The 21,158-nt window shown below is 42.2% G+C and overlaps 1 protein-coding gene and 1 long non-coding RNA gene across 10 annotated transcripts in view; one reads left to right on the top strand and one right to left on the bottom strand.

The window, feature by feature from the left end:
• NAV1 (neuron navigator 1) overlaps window positions 1-21,158 on the bottom strand; it is a 407,211-nt gene that overhangs the window by 45,949 nt on the left and 340,104 nt on the right. The gene's annotated exons all lie outside the window — the stretch shown is intronic.
• On the top strand, window positions 1,328-9,052 carry LOC133387322 (uncharacterized). Its single transcript, XR_009763448.1, has 4 exons — window positions 1,328-1,642; window positions 6,248-6,340; window positions 6,645-6,699; window positions 7,908-9,052. It is a non-coding gene; the product is annotated as an uncharacterized LOC133387322 (long non-coding RNA).

Raw genomic sequence — 21,158 nt, 5'->3', positions numbered from 1 at the left:
CAACTCCCATCAGCCTCAGCCAGTATGCCCAATGGGCATCGATGATGGGAGAGCAAAGGTTCCCCACCCCTGCCCTAGGAGGAGGAGAGAACCAGTATCTCAAGAGACAGCCTCGCCTCTTAATCTTTATCTAAGCTACCCAAACCATTAAAGATAAAAACATCCAAGCCCATCAATGATTACGCCACTCCCCCCAACTGCTGCATTGCCTATCCACAAGGAACAGATCGAGTCATGTTGGCACATATATTGCAGTGAGATATAAAGTGAGGGGGTTGGGCAGGACTGAAGAGGGTTGATGTAGAAGTGGATCACATTTAGTTGCTCTCTAGGGCTCTTTAGCACTCTACAGCCAAACAAAGTGAGTATATTAACAAACACTCAGTACCCAAGTCACAGCCAAATTGCGAGAAGCTAAACAAGAACATGGACACGCTCTGACTCTCTGAAATTTTACCAAAATTCTGCTGTTGCTGGATGGAAACTCCCAAGGCAAAATCCTTTCCAAACAAAAGCATAACCCTATCCCCCACTCCTTCAATCAGAATAATGACAAAATCAGACAGTTGTTAAGACTCCACTGGGCTATTCTGCTCCCTCCCATCTTTCACAGCCTCTTTCCCTAAAATGGCATTAGGTTACATAAAGATTCCTAACAGGCCATAATATGGGCAGGGATTTTATATTTCCAGATTTGTAGGTCAGGGGACTGAGATTGGTGAATCAAGCTGCCTATACAGGAAATATTAATAGAGGGTCATACTGAGTATGTACTGCTTTTGTTGCCTCCCCATTCATGGACTACCATGTGGTCTGTTTAACCCTTGTAGTTTGCAAGGTCTTGACGTCATAATCGTGGTCATAGACATTTTTATTTTATTTTATTTTAAAAATGCAACTTGGGTATCTTCAAAAACAAAGAAATAGATAAATCTCTTAGGAGGTATAAATTTGAGCAATAACTCATTAGACCACTTTTGTCATGGCCCCTTCAGAGGACTTGGAGGAAGAGGCAGAGTTGGCAGATCCAGGAAAAGGAACTAGTGGAACCCCTCAGGACACAACTCTGGCTCTTCCCCAGCTGGAGAATGTCCAGGACCTGGCTGAAGCCCCCCAATCGGATTCTGGGTATGAACAGGAGGCTCCCCTCCCCCCTGCAGAAAGGAGACACCAGCGAGTAGCACAGCAATGAAGGAAGAGGTCGGGTCATTTAAGAACAAGCAGCTCTGAGCAGCTGGGAGACTAATCACGGGCACCTGCCTTAGGGAGTCTGTTATAAAAGGCAGTTCATGGCTGCAGCACACTGCTGACTATGTCGTCGGTTGTGACCCCTCACGTGCAACGCCGTTGCTAGCCTCTAGACCTTCGGACTGGACCCCTGCCTTTCTGAACTCTGCTTCCCTACCTGGACAACGCTCTTGGACACTGCTACTGGTTAGTTTGTCAAGCCTTTCTTCTGCCAGCCGACCTCCGTTATCTGCCTGGCCTTGACTGATTTATTGCCCAGCTAACTGCCAGCTGCTTCGTTACTGCCCAGCCCCCAGCCCTGAAACTGACAACTTTCTTCTTTACCATTTCTTCAAATATTGCACGGCTAAGACCCGAAACCTTTGGTCAGTGCAAGGGATCAGACCTCAAACAGGTGAACTAACATTAAGGAAGAGAGTGCCCATGAGAAGGTTTTGCTAACTGATACGTGTGTGTGTGTGTGTGTGTGTGTGTGTGCGCGCAAGAGAGACAGGGAAAAACTGCAGGCAGAGGGAGTGTCTTCCAGCAAAGCTTGAACCTAGCGCTTCTCTGACAATTATCCTTGTGGCTTTCTTTGGGATAACCAGGAAGGAAGGAAGCCGGAAGCAGTTCAGAACATCCTCCAGCCTCAGCAATGAAAGAGAATCTTGCTGACAATGCCCTAGCCAGCCATATGGAAAAGCCTATCTTTTTAGCTGTCAGTCAAGCCACCTCACCCCCTCTACGATGCACACCTTAACATGGTGAGGGGGTTTGAGAGTGTTGAAGAAGCTGAAAGCAATGCCGTCAGGAGTCTAGACCAAGAGGCTAGACTCCTAGCAGGGGCACCCAAGGCAGACTTGTAGATCTTGTAGATCATGTAGGACTGTGGATCATGAAAAACTATGGAATGCTTTGAAAGAAATGGGGGTGCCACAGCATCTGATTGTCCTAATGCACAACCTATACTCTGGACAAGAGGCTACTGTAAGGACAAAATATGGAGAAACCGATTGGTTCCCCATAGGAAAGGGTGTGAGACAGGGGTGTATTTTATCACTCTATTTGTTTAATCTATACGCAGAACATATCATACGGAAAGAGGGATTGGACCAAGATGAAGGTGGTGTGAAAATCGACTTGAAGGCACATAACAACAACAAGCCACCTCAAGTGAAGAATGCTACTCGGTCACTGCATTGTTCTGGCACTCTAGCTTGGAGTGGCATCCAAGGTCCATCTTCCCAGCAACTGAGGGACCCAGAGGGCATCCCAGCAAAAACTGTAACCTAGTTCCTTCCACCAGGATAAGCAAAGGCCTCTTTCAGGTCACTGCTTGAGTAGGTCACTAGTAGCCACCTAGGCCATTTTAACAAGTCCAAACAACATTTTGGGGGGGGCATGAAGGGACAAAAGCCAGATTCCTGAATGACAAAAGGGAGCTTGGGAGAGAGGAGGAAAGACACTCCCTCCCCACCTGTGTGCCAATTCTGTCTGTCAGAGGCCACAGTATATCAACTATTCTATAGGACTTTTAGTCAACAAACAATGCATGAGCTGCTCATTTCCAGAGATAACTGGGTGATCCAATGGGATGAAATAATTTGTATGCTCTCATTCATATCTAATCACATCTCACAAGTAGAAGAGTCTTTGAAACAAAAGGACATGGAAGCTGCACAACATGTGACATGCTTTAAATTGAGCAATGCACACAAGTGAGAAAAATATAAGTGATCAAGAACTGCTGATGGTTTGGAGATAATAGTCAAGGAAACATCAGTGGATGGCAGTCCTACTGCAATAATTATTTTACATTTCAGAAATGTCATGGTGTGCAGAGGAGCCAATGAATGGTATACAGAGGAGCCAATGATTGCTTACCAAAGCTCTGTAACCCAAATGAAAGATTGTAGAAAGTCAATACGGTGGCATAGAAGACCTCTGAATTTGGTGTCCTGATGTGAAAGAGGAGATGGAAATGATGTGTAAGGAAGAAAGAACACAGATTCCTTAGGCTATGTTCTCTATTAGTCAGAGATATATCAGATTTTGTTCACCCCCACTGAGAGTTCACAGGCAAGAAAATTCAACATTTCCCATTAGCTATCTATTATAAGTATGGTGTGCCTATGGAATATTGTGTGCTGTTCTGGTTGTCCTATCTCAAAAGAATATCCAATGGAAAAGGGCAAGTAGGATAATGGAAAATCTTCCTTATTAAAATACTTTTTAGTGATGGGGGGAGAGGACTGTGAGGGGCCTGATACAGCTTTATAAAATTACTAGCACATTCACATCTGCCATGAATGTCATAAAGGAGCTTTGCTGGTTGTCATGTCCTCTGCTTGCCGTTATATACTATTATTTATTATGATTTATTAGATTTATGTCTTACCCTTTCTCCCAAAGGAGCTCAAATCAGTGTTAAAACAATACAACTAAAAAGAAAACATATTTGAAACATCTAAAAAAATATTTAAAATAATAACATACTCTCACAGCAAAGTTAGCACAAAGGAAGACGTTAATATTAGTATCCTAAAGTCAATGAGCAATTTTTGCCAAATGTAAATATATAGATACAAATGGGGCCTGCAACAAAATGTTGCAGTCTGAATTGCTGCTGTTCATGACAGGCTAGCTGGAACCCTGCCCTCTTCCAAGATTGTTATGTTCTTTCAAGTTGATTACACCTTATGGTGACCCTATGAATCAGCGGCCTCCAATAGCATCTGTTGTCTTATAATCTGTTTAGCTCCTTGGTTTTTTATTGCATTTTTATGATATATAAGCCATCTTGTGTGAGTTATGCTAAAAACAGCAGCCTATAAATAAGGAGGTGATGATCATAACAGTAATGCAATGGTCTTTGTTGTTGTTGTTGTTGTTGTTATGTGCCTTCAAGTTGATTACGACTTATGGCAACCCTATGAATCAGCGACCTCCAAGAGCATCTGTCATGAACCATCCTGTTCAGATCTTGTAAGTTCAGGTCTGTGGTTTCCTTTATGGAATCAATCCATCTCTTGTTTGGTCTTCCTCTTTTCCTACTCCCTTCTGTTTTTCCCAGCATTATGGTCTTTTCTAGTGAATCGTGTCTTCTCATAATGTGTCCAAAGTGGGATAACCTCAGTTTCATCATTTTAGCTTCTAATGATAGTTCTGGTTTAATTTGTTCTAACACCAAATATTTGTCTTTTTCATAGTCCACGGTATGTGCAAAGCTCTCCTCCAACACCACATTTCAAAGGAGTTGATTTTTCTCTTATCTGCTTTTTTCACTGTGCAACTTTCACATCCATACATAGAGATTGGGAATACCATGGTATGAATGATCCTGACTTTCAGTGTTCAGTGATACATCTTTGCATTTGAGGACCTTTTCTAGTTCTCTCACAGCTGCCCTCCCCAGTCCTAGCCTTCTTCTGATTTCTTGACTATTGTCTCCATTTTGGTTAATGACTGTGACAAGGTATTGATAAACCTTGACAAGTTCAATGTCCTCATTGTCAACTTTAAAGTTACATAAATCTTCTGTTGTCATTACTTTAGTCTTTTTGACGTTCAGCTGTAGTCCTGCTTTTGTGCTTTCCTCTTTAACTTTCATCAGCATTCGTTTCAAATCATTACTGGTTTCTGCTAATAGTATGGTATTGTCTGCATATCTTAAATTATTGATATTTCTTCCTCCAATTGTCACACCTCCTTCATCTTGGTCCAGTGATAATATGTTCTGCATATAGATTAAACAAATAGGGTGATAAAATACACCCATCTCACACCGTTTCCGATGTGGAACCAATTGGTTTCTTTATATTCTGTCCTTAGCCTCTTGTCCAAGAGTACAGTTCATCCCTTTAAATGCAACAAATTAAGTGTCCCACAATGCATTAAGGTCAGTCTGCCTTCACTTTGGCTGTGATGCAGCATGTGCTGGTTCCTGGAGGGAGAGAAGTCATCTTCTTTGATGATCTGTCTTCTAATGCATCCCCCTCCCCGTCCGGATGAAAAGCAGGACTGTCAGGCAGCCAGCTCGGACAGTCCGTTGAACACTGCACTATTTGTATCTGCACCAACAACTGCAAGAACATATGGAGGAGGAGGCCCTCTTCCCACTGGGAAAAGCACCAATACTAACAAGGCTTCCGGCTTCTGAGAGTCCTTGTTTGCAAACTCAGCTTGTTTGGAGCAAAGAAAGACAGGATGAGGGATGAGGAGGGGTGAGCAGAAAGATGAAAAAGTGGGGAGAAAAGGATAGAACAAGGAGTGCAATGTCCTCTTTTTCAAAAGCCCAGCTAGCCACCACAGGAAGAGGCTTAACAAATCCTGGGCACAAACCTGCCAGGTGTTGCATTCCCAGTGAACTTCATGGAAGTGGGAATATTCAGATCTCTGAAATATCACAGCTCACTTTTATAAGCCATGCTTGCACTAGTGGAACTTATTAGCACACAGCAATAACATAACCTGCACTTGCAGTCTCCTGCTACAAGTGGTTTTAACATGGTACTTAAGCTGTTATAGCCAGCAAGGTTCTCCTATGCCATTTGTAGGTCTCCAGAGTTTTTTTTCCTGGCATGCCATGCTGTCAACCACCATAATATTATGTTCTACTACTTGTCCATGCTCTGGTCTTTCCTATTAAGACACCCTCAAGCTGAGAAGCTTGAGACTTAAAAGCATCTAAAAAGCAATAGGACTTTAGTAGCTTGCCTATGATGTAGCTCACTTGCATGAATGGAGGGATGAGAAGCCACTCCTTTGTTGTCTCATTCTCTTCCTTCATTGACTCTGGAAACAAGCCCCAATTCCTCCTATTTCCTTGCCTAGATTGAGTTTCTACAGAGCTGATTTTTTTGTTATTGTTAAATGTTTGATTGTCACAAATGTCAAGACCAGGTTTGGGGAAGGGGAAAAGAGATCAGAAAGCAAGGGAAAGAATAAGCTGCAGACAGAGAAGCATGAAAATCAGACCTGGAGATAACAGTGTCCTTCTCATCTACCTCTTCCTTGGAAGGTCTGTTGGAAGGATTTCCCCCGCACAGATTCTTTTAAGTGGAAAGAGCCTCCCTTCACTGCACAGGAGATGGGATAGTTTCCCTTGGCCAAGGTGAGAAAAAAAGGTGTCTGCTGCCACTTCCTTACCATAGGTCCAAGCATCCCCTCAGTATTTCATTCAAAATTGCCAGTGTGTGTGACAGTTGTTTTACAATTCTTGAACAATCTTAATAACAAGAGTGTCAGGTGTCTGGTTTTTCCCAGTGTGTTGATTCCTACCCTTGCCCACCTTCACTACACATCACTGTCTGCATGGAACTGGCACCACAACTGCAATCATCATTATTGTACCCTTTTACTTCATGCAGTTACCTTCATACTAACAATCACTAGTATGGATCTCCTCTTTCCCCTAGGGGCATACAATGAAAAAAGATGAAGAATCCCATCCATTTATTTATCCAGTCCCATGTGAGTACTACGGGGGTCCTAATGGATATTAAAGAATGACCGCATCCAGACAGCACAATAAGTCATTAACTATGACTTATCATGAACAAGCAGCATGCTACTGTATGCTACCAAAATGCTCCTGCTGAGCACCTCCCCATACATGAGCAACTGTAATGTCCACACCGGCAGTCATAGTTCTCTCCAAACAAACTATGATTGAGAAGCCAAACACAATCCTTGGCTTCAGAATATGGTTTGTTTGGAGAGGAACAAATTACAAGCACTGATTTGGATGTCACAGTAAACCAAGGCTTGTGCTTTGTTGTGCATGCCAGGGGTAGAGAAGAAGGGATACATATACTAGCATGCTGCTGATTCTTGCCATGTCATCAAAACACATCCAAACTAATTCAGATTTAAAAATTTCAACTAAGACTGACCAAAGCATTTATTTAATTCAGAGATTTATATACCACCCTTCAATATAAATCCTTGTAGAGTGATTAACAAAATAATAAGAACAATAAAGCAGTTTGATTTGTAGATTCCAGTGCCATTATATTTTCTGGTGGCTGTAGAATACTGTTAACAGCTATGGCACTGGTTTGATGTAGGTGGGTGGGGAGAGAGGGTAGATTTCCTTTTCTATCATAAAATCATATAAGCATAAACACTGCTTTAATTCAAACATGCTACAGGCTAATTTATTGTTTTGACATATTATCTGTAAAATAGCATTGTCAAGTGGAAGTTTTGATGCTCTGGGTCATGCCTCTGTTTCAAGGTTAAGCACCTCTGATTTCACAAGGCAGCAGCATCAATTGTGAGGTCTAGGAACTGAGAAGTATGATGGTATGTTTTCTATATAAAAGCAGGCCAAAGGTTAATAGGCCATCTGTACCATACAATGTGAACCTTTTTCTGTCATTCTCTCACACTGGTAAGTCCACACAATTTACACACTAACTCAAAAAAGAAAATACATGAGCAAACAAAGGTGAACCTGCCTTATTAGAGGACTGTTGTAGTGCCAGAGGGCAGTGTTCCTCCTATTGAATTCAACGGCAATATTACCATTGATTTGAATGGAGCAGGACTGCAGCCATTTCCAGATTTTCTAAAAGGTTAGAATTTCCAACAGTTCATCTGGTCTCTACTATCATAACAAAATTATTCGTTGCTGTCTAACTTGGCATTTCATTGTAATTATTATGCTTGCTTTACAGGGAGCATCTGTGGTCAGCTGGCTTTCCAGACAAGCCAAAGACTTACACAGTATTTCCTCCTGAGAGAGAAAGGGCTGAAGTGAGCGAGGTCATTGTTTCAAACAGCAAAGGAAGCCATTAATTGGTAGGCATAATGATCCTTCTCTCTATGACACCTGGAGGACCACATTGGAACATTATTCATTCTGCTGCTGACTACCTCGGTAATAGGCAGATGGCAGGGAACTAGCTAGAGAATGTTTGAGAGAAGAAAAATAATGATCAGAAAGGACGATCTAGTCAGCATCCAAGAGAAAGAAGGAAGGAGTGCCAAAGCACACTGTAGACAAATATAGGCTGTTGATGACAAGGCAAAAAAAGGACTATTCATTATTGGGGGGGGGAGGATGTGTAATTATTATTGGAGAGGAAAGAATATGTAACTCTCAGTGTAACTCCCTGGTGAAGAAATGTAGAAAACATCTTGAACTAAGTTCAAGGTGCTGGTATTGGGACCAGGACACTTGAAAGATAATCTCATCACTTACATACCTAATTGATCACTGCACTCTGCAGGACAGGGCCTCCTGAAGATGCCATCTTATCAGGAGATCTGTTCTGTACGATATAGAAATCGGGCCTTTAGTGTGGTGGCACCTACCATTGGAATTCCCTCCTATTACATATTAGACAGGTATCTTCTCTATTGTCTTTTTGGTACCTATTGAGGATCTTATTCTTTCAATAAGCCTTTTAAGTGGAAACCTTTATGTCAGTCTGCATCTGTACTGGCACTATTTTTAACTAATTTTATATGTGGAATTGTTTTTTAACAGTTTTTACACTTTTCTTGTTTTATTTTACAGTAGAACCTTGCTATAATGCGAGGGTCAGGGAACAAGGGACACTCCTGCATTATAGGGCTTCCATGTCACAATGAAAGCCATGTTCTGTAAACAGTATTTTACTTGGGGGACATCTTCATATCCACGGTATATCCGAATCCGCAGTTCAGCAAGCTGTGTTATAGCAAGATTTTACTGTATTTATTTAACACAATTTATATACCACTTGAGTGTAATAAAACCTCTAAGTTATGGCTGCAACTGTTTTGTTTATTGTATAATTGTATATTTTATTGTAGTGGTGCACACTGGGACATTGTGACAAAGGGCGGGTAAGAAATCTAATGAAATAAATAAATACATGGAATACAACCAACACTCTTTGGGCATTATGCCTAAGCTAGGTCAAAACTCATGTCCAAGTGAAAGAAATCTTGTGGTTGCAGGATCGATTATTTTCTGAAATATAATGTATGTTACGATGGGGTGCAATATTGAACCAGCTCCTGTTGGAGAGACTGCACACAAATATCAGAGTCTTAGAACTGCTCTTAGGAGTCTAATCCCAATGTGTGTATCTCCACGCACCACCTTGGAAGTGTTTTCCTGCTGGATTCCCATTAGGCACAAATGGGTGGAATGGGAGCAATTTGCCTTGGGTGTTGAAAATGCCAGCCCTGGCTGGTCTACAGTTCCAATGCTCTACAGGTGCCTTCGCAGAAGGAGATAACTCTTTTCTCCACTTTACTATGATATAAACTTTCAGCTCATCTCTACTGCCTCCACTGGACACTTGCTAAAGGAGATGAAAGCCAAGTATCATCCACAGCAGCTGAAAGCATTCAGAGTGGGGTGACATTACATTTCTTTAAGGGGCTGAAATTCATAAGGGCTTGCAGTAGTTACACCTGGTCCTAGGCCATAAATAGCTGTGATTTGTGCTTATACTCGATCTAAATCATCTCTTTGATGCTCCTGAACGTAGTAACGCTGAGGGAATTTTGTTTTAAGCACACCAAATTCTGGAGGGCTGGTTGCGAGAAACCGAAGCAAGAAGCAACAAAAGGTTTGGCAAAGCACAAGGGAGATGTCCCCCAAAGGATCCCAAAGACAGAGAGGGGCTATGAACACAAGGTTATTTTGGCAGCTTAGCACACAAAGTAAAACTTGTCGCCCTCCCTCCTCTCTCTCCCCCTCCACTTCCCTGCTTGCATCGTTCCCTTGACCTCACAATCACTCCAGTGAGGGGGAGTCAGCTGTCTGCCTCGTTACATGTCTGTGGTTTGAAGCAGTTCTGAGTAAACCAAGCTGATCTAGCCAGCAAATCCCATGGTGGTAAGGGGAACAGGAACCCTATGGAAAGAAGGGCTTGTGGGTGAGAAGGGTGAGCAAGGGAAGGCTGCAGTTCTCAGAATATGAGAATTAATTCCCTGAAAGGCAGGAGCCCAGAGAGATCAGACTTGTGGCAACAGTAAGAGGCTGGGTGCAGGCAGAACTGTTGGGGTTCTTTACAAAGCCTTCCCAACTGGTGGCTCCCGAGAACTTTCTAAAAATGTTTGGCATAAACATATAGGACTAGATACAACAGTGTTAACTTTAAAAACATCAGAAGTTTACATTTTGATTTAGTTAACAGAAAATGAGAAAATTGTCAAAATTGACATTATTAAAAGAAACTGCTGTGGTTGGGCAGATGTGCGTGGTTGGAGAATTTTTATCAATATGACAATCTATCGGACTTTTGCATAACTCTTATTTCTTAGCCATCAGGACAAGTGGGTGGAAAATGGAAAGTTAGAGGCATCACATTTTATTTAATGTGACCAAGAGGATACTTTTTTCTTGCTTTTGAGTGAATCCAGATGGCTCAGGAATGAGAAGAAGCAAGACCTTCTATGTGGCCCTGGACCTCTCCCTATGCTAATACTATGTGCTATTCTCATGGCAGAACACCCACCCAGAATAAGGGCATTATCATACAGTCTTACCGGTCTAAACCAGATCAAACCTGATCTTAGTTTAATTTATAAAACCTACATCCTACCCTTCAGCATTTCTAGTACTCAAAGGCCAGCTATTAATAACAACTACTTGAAAACAATAAACACAACTTACCAAAACAGATAAAACATATTTGAAAAGCAGAGACAGTAAAAACAAAGCAGCAGAAGAGTAAATCAATTGAAGTTATATTTTAAAAGGCCTGGGGAAATAAAAATTCAGCACCAGGCAAAGACAAGACCCAAGAGCAGGCACCAGGCAAGCCTTCCTGGGAAAAGCATTCCAAAGACAGGGTGCCACAACAACACACCCCTCTCTGTAGTTGCCATGCACATCACCTCAGAAGGCAATGCCACCAAAACCTCAAAGATGACTTCAGTATGCTAACAGGTTTGTGGTCCTTCAGACACCTGTGCACCAAGCCACATAAAACTTTGAATTGTGTTCAGAAAAAGGCCACCAGCCAGTACAGTTGTTTCATAACTGGCAAGATGCATTCTCCAGATCAGTAATCTTCAACCCTTTCAGACCCGTGCTCCACCTTACTCAAATGTTCATTTGAAGACCATTTCTTAATTTTTTTCATATGTTTCCATTCCAACCTCTGTTGCGTGCAACACTGTTTCCTTTCTGCTGCAGTTCAGATTCAGACAAAAACTATGGTATTAGTCTTGCTGTTTGCTGTGGCAGAAGTTTGCATAATTAATTGTTATTCCATACCATTCATTTCACTGCAAATACAATTCATTTCACCCCAAACGAAACAAAATGCAAATGGATGAAAAACTTAATTAAGCACTCTTTGTGGACTGAAAACAACAACAGTGAATATCATTCTTATTTACTGGACTGATTTCAATTTCAAAAATAGATCAACAAGCTAACATAGGCAATTTCCGCTACCATTTCCATTGGTATTCTCTGACATCCCTAACCTCCAGTGACAGGATCTATTTAGCACTTCCAGAATGCTTCTTAAGGGGAAATGCAACCTCATCCAAGACAGAGCGTAGATCTCCTGGGAAAATGAACCAAGGTACTACTGTACCTTGTCCCAAAAGAGGGTATCTGTGACCAGATGATGATTGTTAGTCTTCAACGGTCCACAGTAGGTTGCTTTAAGAGTGGTCTCACAATTGAGTTTAGACAATTTCCCTTCAAAAAAAAAAAACTTACAATGAAACAATGATTTGGTGGTAGTAAAGTTTGTTCCAGGTTTATATGAAGCTGAACTTCACCACACATTCATCAACTGACTGCCATCTGGCTATATTTTAAAAATCAAAACACATGTAGCTTACAAGTGAATCCTTTCATCTGCAGATGTAACACTGTGTACACCAAAAGCATCTCCCTTTTTTTTTCCTTAGCATTTAAAAAAATGTGTCTATGAAAGTGGAAAGACAATGGCCAAGATGCAGATCTTTGTAATATACATATTTGTAAAATTCAGATGTGAGATACAGGTCTGACAAAGGATCCCAGAGAAAGTTGCGACTTGACTATTAGCATATTTATTGACACATCTTTTGCCATTTTCCTTTCCTTTACATATATTAAATTAATAATGGTATATAAGCAGACTGGAATAATATTCTGTGGAATGCAGGTGTTCTCCCCTCCGCCCCCAGCAACCTTCCCATAATCCCAGAACAAGGTGTTCATCCATCCCCCCCCGCAACCTAGCCTTCCCTCAGCCTATGCCAAGCAAAAGCATTTGGGGGCAGTCACACCCTCCCCTTCTTGAGCTTCATGGAGTAACAGCGATGACCATTAAACTCGGAAACAGAAATCCTTTATTTGGTGGGGATAGGTATTGTTATTATTAACATAAAGAACATGCCAAGGGTTCAAAGAACTCTCCTTACCTCATTAAACATACAGCAGCCATGCAAAGTGGGACAATATTATTAGCCTTGTATGGCAGCTGTGGGGATGGATAGGTCAGCAATGAATAGCGAACTACCCAATGAGTTTGTGGGTTAGATGAGATCAAAACCATGGACTTCCTGGCTCTTAGCCACTAGACTTACACCAGCAGATTAGTATGGTAGGATATCTTTGCAGTGGGGGTAAAGAGGTCATTGGTTGCTGGAGGCAGTGGGGAGGTCACGTGCACATAGGGGAAATCCCCATAGCACTCAACTGGCTCCTTCATGCTACTGCATACAGCCACCAACATGCACTTTTATGACAAACATGACCCTGAGCAACAGGAAGGCAGCATTCACGGCTGCAACCCTTTTGCTGTCTGGCACACATTTAAGCCAGAGCTACACAGGCAGCCTGTACACAGAGAAGGGAATAAGACTTAATGTTTCCTTAAGGAGCATAAATTATCAAGGAGTGGGTGAGCATATAGGAAGAACATGGACAAAAGGCTCATTTACAAGCTCTTGTTTCTAGGCTCCAGATTGTTCCCCCTTCAGTGCATTTGCTTTTTTCATTTGAAAACAAAGGGCAGAACCCACAGCCCTGCCTGGCTTAACAGGCTGCTTCTTAATGAAGACCAACTGTGGGGGAAGTGTTGACTCAGCCTTTTGTCGCCCAGCCACATTTGCTAATGTTACAGCCGCCCACTCACAGCCCCCACCCAGGTAGTCTATTAAAGCATAACCAAACTTGGGGACAAATCCAGTTATATACGTGGCAGAGAGGAAACAATGCTGAGGACCTCAAACGGGCCACCCAAATCTCTCTCTCCTATTCCTTTTTCAGAGCAAACAGGGCCAGGGTTAAACATTTAAAGTCACAAAATTATCCTTTAAGCCTTTTACCAAGGGGGTTTAGTCTCCATTCTCTGTAAAGAAAATGACAACATTTTTATTTCCCAAGACTTCTTGCATCCTGGGTCCTCTCAGGTCCTCATGACAGACAGAGACACAAAATTCTGCATTGGAGAATCCCTGACTTAAAATGCTATTTGGTAAGCTTTGTTTTAGGCATGCCTGTTTCAGTGTCAGCAATCTCAGCCTTGCAGTTGACCAGAAATGCCTGTAATTACAATAACAAAACGCAATGGAGGACAGGGTCCCCACACCTTTAGTAATTGCCCAGGGAAGAGTGAATTTCTTCTGCCACTGTACAGTTACACTATTACGCATTAAGAAACATAGGAAACTGCCATATAACAGATCATAATATTTGTTCCTCTAGATCAGTATGATCTACTCTGACTGGCAGCAGCACTCCAGCATCTTGGCAGAGATCTTTCCCATCCTGATTCTTCTAACTGCAGATAGCAAGGACTGAATCTGTAGCTGTCTGCTTCTGTTCTCTTCCACTGAGCTATGGCTCCTCCCACATTCTATCCATTGGCCATTAATTAAAGCAAGCAAACATTTGGAAGAAAGCCATCAATAACACCCACCTCCCTGGAAAACAAAACCATATGAAAACAAAGATTTTCCTACAAAGTTGGATGCCACTGCAGTTACAAACAGGCCCTTTTGGTGATCATTTTATTGATTAACATCTTACACTTCAGCAGGGCGAGCACTAAAGGGCGGCCTGGTCAGGCTCTGGCTGAGGGCCCCTGGGGCCATAGGGACCCCTCAATAGGGTGGGGGAGGAATAGTGCTCCTCTTCTGAGATCTGTGGCAGAGTAGTTGCTGTGGATCGCAGGGAGCTTCCCAGCCGACTCGACCATCTGCTGGCTCCCCCTATCTGTCTCTCCTGTCTTTTGCAGCTGTGCGCACAGGGCTGCCATTAACCAAGATGGTGACTGAGGTTTCCCTAAGGTGCTGATGCCCCTGCCGCCATCTTGGTTGATGGCTGGGATGCGTGCGCATAGCATACCTGCGTGCTATCAATCAAGATGCTGGCAGAGGCTTCAGCCCCTTAGGGAAACCTTGACCGCCATCTTGGTTAATGGCAGCCCTGCATGCACAGTGCACACAGAAGCAAAAGATAAAAGACAGGAGACAGGTAGGTGGGGCGTGCATGTGCACATGCAAGCGCGCATGCGCATCGAGTCCTAGGGCAAGCTGGTGCCCAAGGGTCCCGACATGCCTGGTGCCAGCCCTGCCCTTGATTTCCCTGGCTCATAAAACACACATACACCTTATTAAACAAAGAGACTGCTTCTTAAGTCTGGTCTATATATGCAGGAGGAAGGTTGGTGAGTTCTGAGGTGGCAGAATGGACTGCAGCTTTTCAGACTACACATGGGGCATACTAGTTCTGAATGCTTCCCACTTCCCTCCCCCCACATAATAACTCCTTGAAAACAGAAAGCTAGTACATGAAGTAGTGAGACTCTATCCCAACCCTTTCATTGCTGAATTTCTGTTTGCAGGTAGTTTTTAACATAAGGGAGCATTCAAAAGTTTAACCCCCTTCCCTGTAATTGAGTGTCTGAAATTGTACAGTTCAGTTCAGTCTACTACCTCCACATTCTGCCCCTTCATTTGGTCTAATCTTGCTATGGTAGGTGACCAGTGAAATTGTGTCTGTCCATGCTTCGTCAACAGCATCCACATAGCACTCTGCTATTCTGTTATTCCTTGCTCTAATGAACATAAATTACTTTTGGGGTAATTTGGAGTAAGCTACATTTGGAGAATGATTTTCAAAGGCTGATATACCAAGCCAGAAACCAAGTACAATTTGGATTTGTCCAACTTCCCACCCCAGTCTAATAGCATCAGTTTGTTCTTTTTTCACGCACACCCCTTTGGCGATATGCCTCCATCCCAAATGACTGCAAATGATGCTGCCCTGGTTCTTGTTTCCATATAGCTCTTGGACTGGGAGCAAAGTTTCACTTAAATGGGACAATGATCGCACAAGATTTTAAGCCATCACCCAAGGAAGGGTTTAATAAGGAACAGGTTTTTCCTAGTATTAAGAGACCACATTCAGGCTGAGACAGTAGACCAAAGTTAAGCAAGACAAAACCTGCTCTTCATGCTACTTCAAGGGCAATAATACTCATTCTACACTTTTAAGAAATTGTTCTTTTAGTGTGGCAGCAATCAAGCCTTCTCTCAATTTCCATCTCTCCCCTTGCAAGACATCTACACGTTCTATTATACTAATGGGAACAGGTGCACACAGCCATGCATGAGTTTTGGTTAAGGCTGGAGACAGATCTGGGTAACTGGAATTTAGGGTTTCAAAAATGGTGCATTTCTCTGTCCCAAAAATCTTAGGTACAAACTGAAACTATGTATCACCTAATAGAGCCTAATACAATTGTCAGTGCAATTCTATGCATGTCTACTCAGAAGCGAGCCCTGTTGAGATCAGTGGGACTAAAGGGATCCAGAGGGGATCCCGGAAATTACAGGCCAGTTAGCTTAACTTCTGTCCCTGGAAAACTGGTAGAAAGTATTATTAAAGCTAGATTAACTAAGCACATAGAAGAACAAGCCTTGCTGAAGCAGAGCCAGCATGGCTTCTGCAAGGGAAAGTCCTGTCTCAGTAACCTATTAGAATTCTTTGAGAGTGTCAACAGGCATATAGATAGAGGTGATCCAGTGGACATAGTGTACTTAGACTTTCAAAAAGCGTTTGACAACCTCACCATACTCACCAAAGGCTTCTGAGGAAGCTTAGCAGTCATGGAATAAGAGGAGAGGTCCTCTTGTGGATAAGGAATTGGTTAAGAAGCAGAAAGCAGAGAGTAGGAATCAACGGACAGTTCTCCCAATGGAGGGCTGTAGAAAGTGGAGTCCCTCAAGGATCGGTATTGGGACCTGTACTTTTCAACTTGTTCATTAATGACCTAGAATTAGGAGTGAGCAGTGAAGTGGCCAAGTTTGCTGACGACACTAAATTGTTCAGGGTTGTTAAAACAAAAAGGGATTGTGAAGAGCTCCAAAAAGATCTCTCCAAACTGAGTGAATGGGCGGAAAAATGGCAAATGCAATTCAATATAAACAAGTGTAAAATTATGCATATTGGAGCAAAAAATCTTAATTTCACATATACGCTCATGGGGTCTGAACTGGCGGTGACCGACCAGGAGAGAGACCTCGGGGTTGTAGTGGACAGCACGATGAAAATGTCGACCCAGTGTGCGGCAGCTGTGAAAAAGGCAAATTCCATGCTAGGGATAATTAGGAAAGGTATTGAAAATAAAACAGCCGATATCATAATGCCGTTGTATAAATCTATGGTGCGGCCGCATTTGGAATACTGTGTACAGTTCTGGTCGCCTCATCTCAAAAAGGATATTATAGAGTTGGAAAAGGTTCAGAAGAGGGCAACCAGAATGATCAAGGGGATGGAGCGACTCCCTTATGAGGAAAGGTTGCAGCATTTGGGGCTTTTTAGTTTAGAGAAAAGGCAGGTCAGAGGAGACATGATAGAAGTGTATAAAATTATGCATGGCATTGAGAAAGTGGATAGAGAAAAGTTCTTCTCCCTCTCTCATAATACTAGAACTCGTGCACATTCAAAGAAGCTGAATGTTGGAAGATTCAGGACAGACAAAAGGAAGTACTTCTTTACTCAGCGCATAGTTAAACTATGGAATTTGCTCCCACAAGATGCAGTAATGGTCATCAGCTTGGACGGCTTTAAAAGAAGATTAGACAAATTCATGGAGGACAGGGCTATCAATGGCTACTAGCCGTGATAGCTGTGCTGTGCCACCCTAGTCAGATGCAGCATGCTTCTGAAAACCAGTTGCCGGAAGCCTCAGGAGGGGAGAGTGTTCTTGCACTCGGGTCCTGCTTGCGGGTTTCCCCCAGGCACCTGGTTGGCCACTGTGAGAACAGGATGCTGGACTAGATGGGCCACTGGCCTGATCCAGCAGGCTCTTCTTATGTTCTTATGTTCTTAAAGTGTGTATAGGATTAAAGCCTAATTTTTCTATATCGTCCTACACCACATTTTAAATTTGTGGCTTTAACACCAATCCAACTTTTTTTCTCTTCTACCCCTTTGCTTAACCTCCAGCCTGATGAGGAGTTCTGGGAAGCTCAAAAACTTGCTCACTATTTTGTGACATTCGGTTCTAATAAAGATATTGGCTGACTGTGGATTTTGGAACACAGATTCCTTGGCTTTTTGTGTCTACATGTCTGAAAGCAAACGCACGCACATGCACGCACACACACACTCTGCACTGACAAAAGTATATGCTCCACAAATATATTTGTCACTGGAGGTCTCACTTTTGCAAGAAAAACAACATATGATGTTGATGACGACGATGACGCATCTAGACCTGCAGCTAGTAAAGGGCCAAACTACTCATGGCATTAACAGTTTCGTATGTTCAAATGCAGACCTACTCCAGTCATGTAGGAAAGGGATGGTGGTCTGATTTTAACAGCAAAGAGAAGTATGCAAATGAAGGAGTAACTTTACCCTCATTTATACCTTCCTTCCTTCTACCTTCTCTGCAAAAGCACTTCTCCTCAATAGTAAAATAGTGGCACTGACCTTGAGTGAAAAATACTTGACGCTGTTGGCAAATAAGTGTTGGCTGCAGAGAGGGTTCACTGCTCCTCACCCACATGCTCGATTTGCTGTTAAAACCAGGCCGCCACCCCCCCCCACTCCCAATTTCTATATTATGGCAGGGACAATTCCATGTTCTCAAACACATGGAAATCACATCATGTCTGATTTGGTCCTCAGTTACTAATGTATGTCAAGAAAGCAGCAGCTGGAAACTTAGCGGTATTGGAGGACTGAGAGTGCTGGACACCAGGGTGGAACTATGTTATGGGCTACATAAGAATATTGCTCAAAATGGCAAGTTCTCCCACTCCACCTCCCCTAATATTTAGGAACCCTTAGTCCACATTGTGAGGTTATAAGTATTATGCATTTCCTTCTTTCCCATCAGTGACAGCCAATGATGCAAAGCAGGGTCAGGGGAATGAATAATGCAATGATATCTCAGCGGGGATAAGGGTTCCTACATATTATGGATAAAATGAGAGAATTTGGGCATGGGAATGCAGTTTCCAACATAATGTACAGTCCTGCCTAAGGCATGTTAGGAACTATAGTAGTTCAAACTGTAGCCAGAAGCAGGGAAGCACTTGCAGAATGATGAATGGCTTAGAAAACTAGGAATAGAGCACAAGGCCAAACAAAAAGAGTCCTAGTTACTGGAGAGTCAATGTGGTAGACTAGAACTTGGGAGACCCAGGACTGAATCACTGGGTGTGGTTGGCCCAGTCACTGTGTCTCAGCCTAACCTGCCTCACAGGGTTGTTGTGAGGATAAAGGGGAACCATGTATGCCACCTTGAGCACCTTGAAGGAAAAGTGGGATATAAATGAACTAAGTAATAGCATTGAAGATTGTCCCCTTTTCAGCAATTTTAAAACCATCCTCCTTTGCAGAAAAAATATTTTGATGGTTTTTAAGGTATGTGTGGAAGAAACATTATCACAAGAATCTCTCTCAAAAATGCAAAATCCCAGGGCTGTGCATGCATAGAAAGCTCCTGAACCTGGACAGAGATTTTACCTGCCTACCATTGCCAACAGCACACCCACATACAATCCCTCCCCCAACATTTGCATCTTATAAGCAGGATAAAAAGCAACCAGCCTTGTGGCACCTTAAAGACGAACAGCTTTACTGTGGCAAAGACTTTCATGGACTAGAGTCCACTCCATCAGATCCAAGTTACCCTCAGTTAGCAGATTATACATTACACAAATAAAGGGGGGAAGGGTATACATATGTCACAGGCTAAGAATCAACGTGCTTATGGCTACCTTCTTAGAATTTGGACACAATATGAACATGGCTGCATAAATTCAGTCAAACCACCAAGAAAAATATTATACCACTTGTTTTGACCTCGTGTGACAATAAATAGTTGAACAGACATTTTCAGTAAATATCACACACAACAGCATATGCACAAACCGACATTCTAATGGTAGCAAAAATGAGGGTCACAGGCATAGTTTAACATGCCCAATGTACTTCTGGCACAATACAACAGATGTTTGGCTAGGTCACAAATATAAGTGTTTCTGACTTACCGAGAAAAGAAAAGAAAGGTAAATTTAAATCACTAATAAAAAAATTACTTCAGTAAATTTCCAACTTTTAATTCATATATTTCATGAACAAGCATACATATTAGTTGCTATAAACAAATAAAGCATATTTGTTTGCAAATAAATATTGCCATTATAACAACCAGAAGAATGACACCAAACCTCTGGTCATACAGCTCATATGCCTTTTTCACCACAGAATTTATATCTGCTTAAAGAAGCAATTATGAATTAAGGATTTGTTTGATTTTGTCCCTCCACCATAAGGACACTAAGCAAGATTACTTACTTGGAGTTTAAGTGTCCAGAACATTCCAGAAGCAGTGTGGGTGAAAACACTGATTCTCCATGACATGGAAAATAAATATATGTTGAATAATATGGTCTATTGTGTCATATTTACAACATTTGATCTCGAGTCACTGTTCATTTTGCCCCTGGTTTATTCTTTTACATAGAAAACAGGCTTTTAAACACAATGGCTATGTTTGCCAAGGTTTCTTCTTGCCTTACCAAACATGGTTTGTTTGGGGCAAAACAACCTTGATCCCTGGATTGGACATAATGCTAAACCCGGGACTAGCTCCTGCTCAGGGAACAGCAAAGCAGGAACTATGGTTTATCATGATGGGTGAACTGAGCCAGTGTATTTTGATAGAACTTCGTTGTATCTGTTTTAACAAACTGTGAGTACTGTATACATTTTAATGTTTACCCATTTTAAAACAATTTATTTTAAACAGTCACTTACTATAACTGCTTTTTTTTAAAAAGGTAGAGATATACCAAGTTTGATGTAGATTTTAAAAATCTGGTATTTCAATTTTTACAAAAATTATCTTCCTTTTCTTCTAGTCTAGGGGTAAAAGGACAATTTGATGCCACCAAGGCAATGAAAAAGCCTAACTCTCCTGAAATGCCAGGCTGTGATTTCTTGCTTGGGATTACCCTACTATGTTGCCATTTGGACAGGACTAGAGTAACAGCATTGGCTAGTTAGTGGCTCTAAAATGACCTGTGGTGAGCATGTCAATGGGTCAGAAAAGGTTAATGTTAGTGATGGAGGAGCTCCTCACAGCTTGCTTTGCCACTGGCTTGGCATGTCCAAGGCTTCTCAGAGAAACCTAGAAGTCTTCCCAAGAATCATCTTTCAATTTGTAATGGTGCATAAAGAGCCAGGAAGGACCTCCTTACTGGCCATACCAACTTGTCCCCTTCCTCTCCCAAAATTCATGCTTGTGAAGGAGGAGGCACCAGTGATTAGGAGGGCTGACAACAATGGCCTCACCTCGCCACTCTCACAGAGTGTCCATTAATGGTGAGCATGGGAAATACTGCTTCCAGTGCCTCCCAGCTCACTCATTTAAATCATTTAAGGCATTGAAAACAACATTCAGCAAGCTCCCTGTGAGCACCCTTACTTTACAGGCAAAGCCTCTTATGCA

This window comes from Rhineura floridana, chromosome 6 (assembly GCF_030035675.1).
Source record: "Rhineura floridana isolate rRhiFlo1 chromosome 6, rRhiFlo1.hap2, whole genome shotgun sequence".
Taxonomy (NCBI): Eukaryota; Metazoa; Chordata; class Lepidosauria; order Squamata; family Rhineuridae; genus Rhineura; species Rhineura floridana.
The sequence above is the reverse complement of the archived record's forward strand: the minus strand, read 5'-3'. Positions and strand labels throughout refer to the sequence as shown.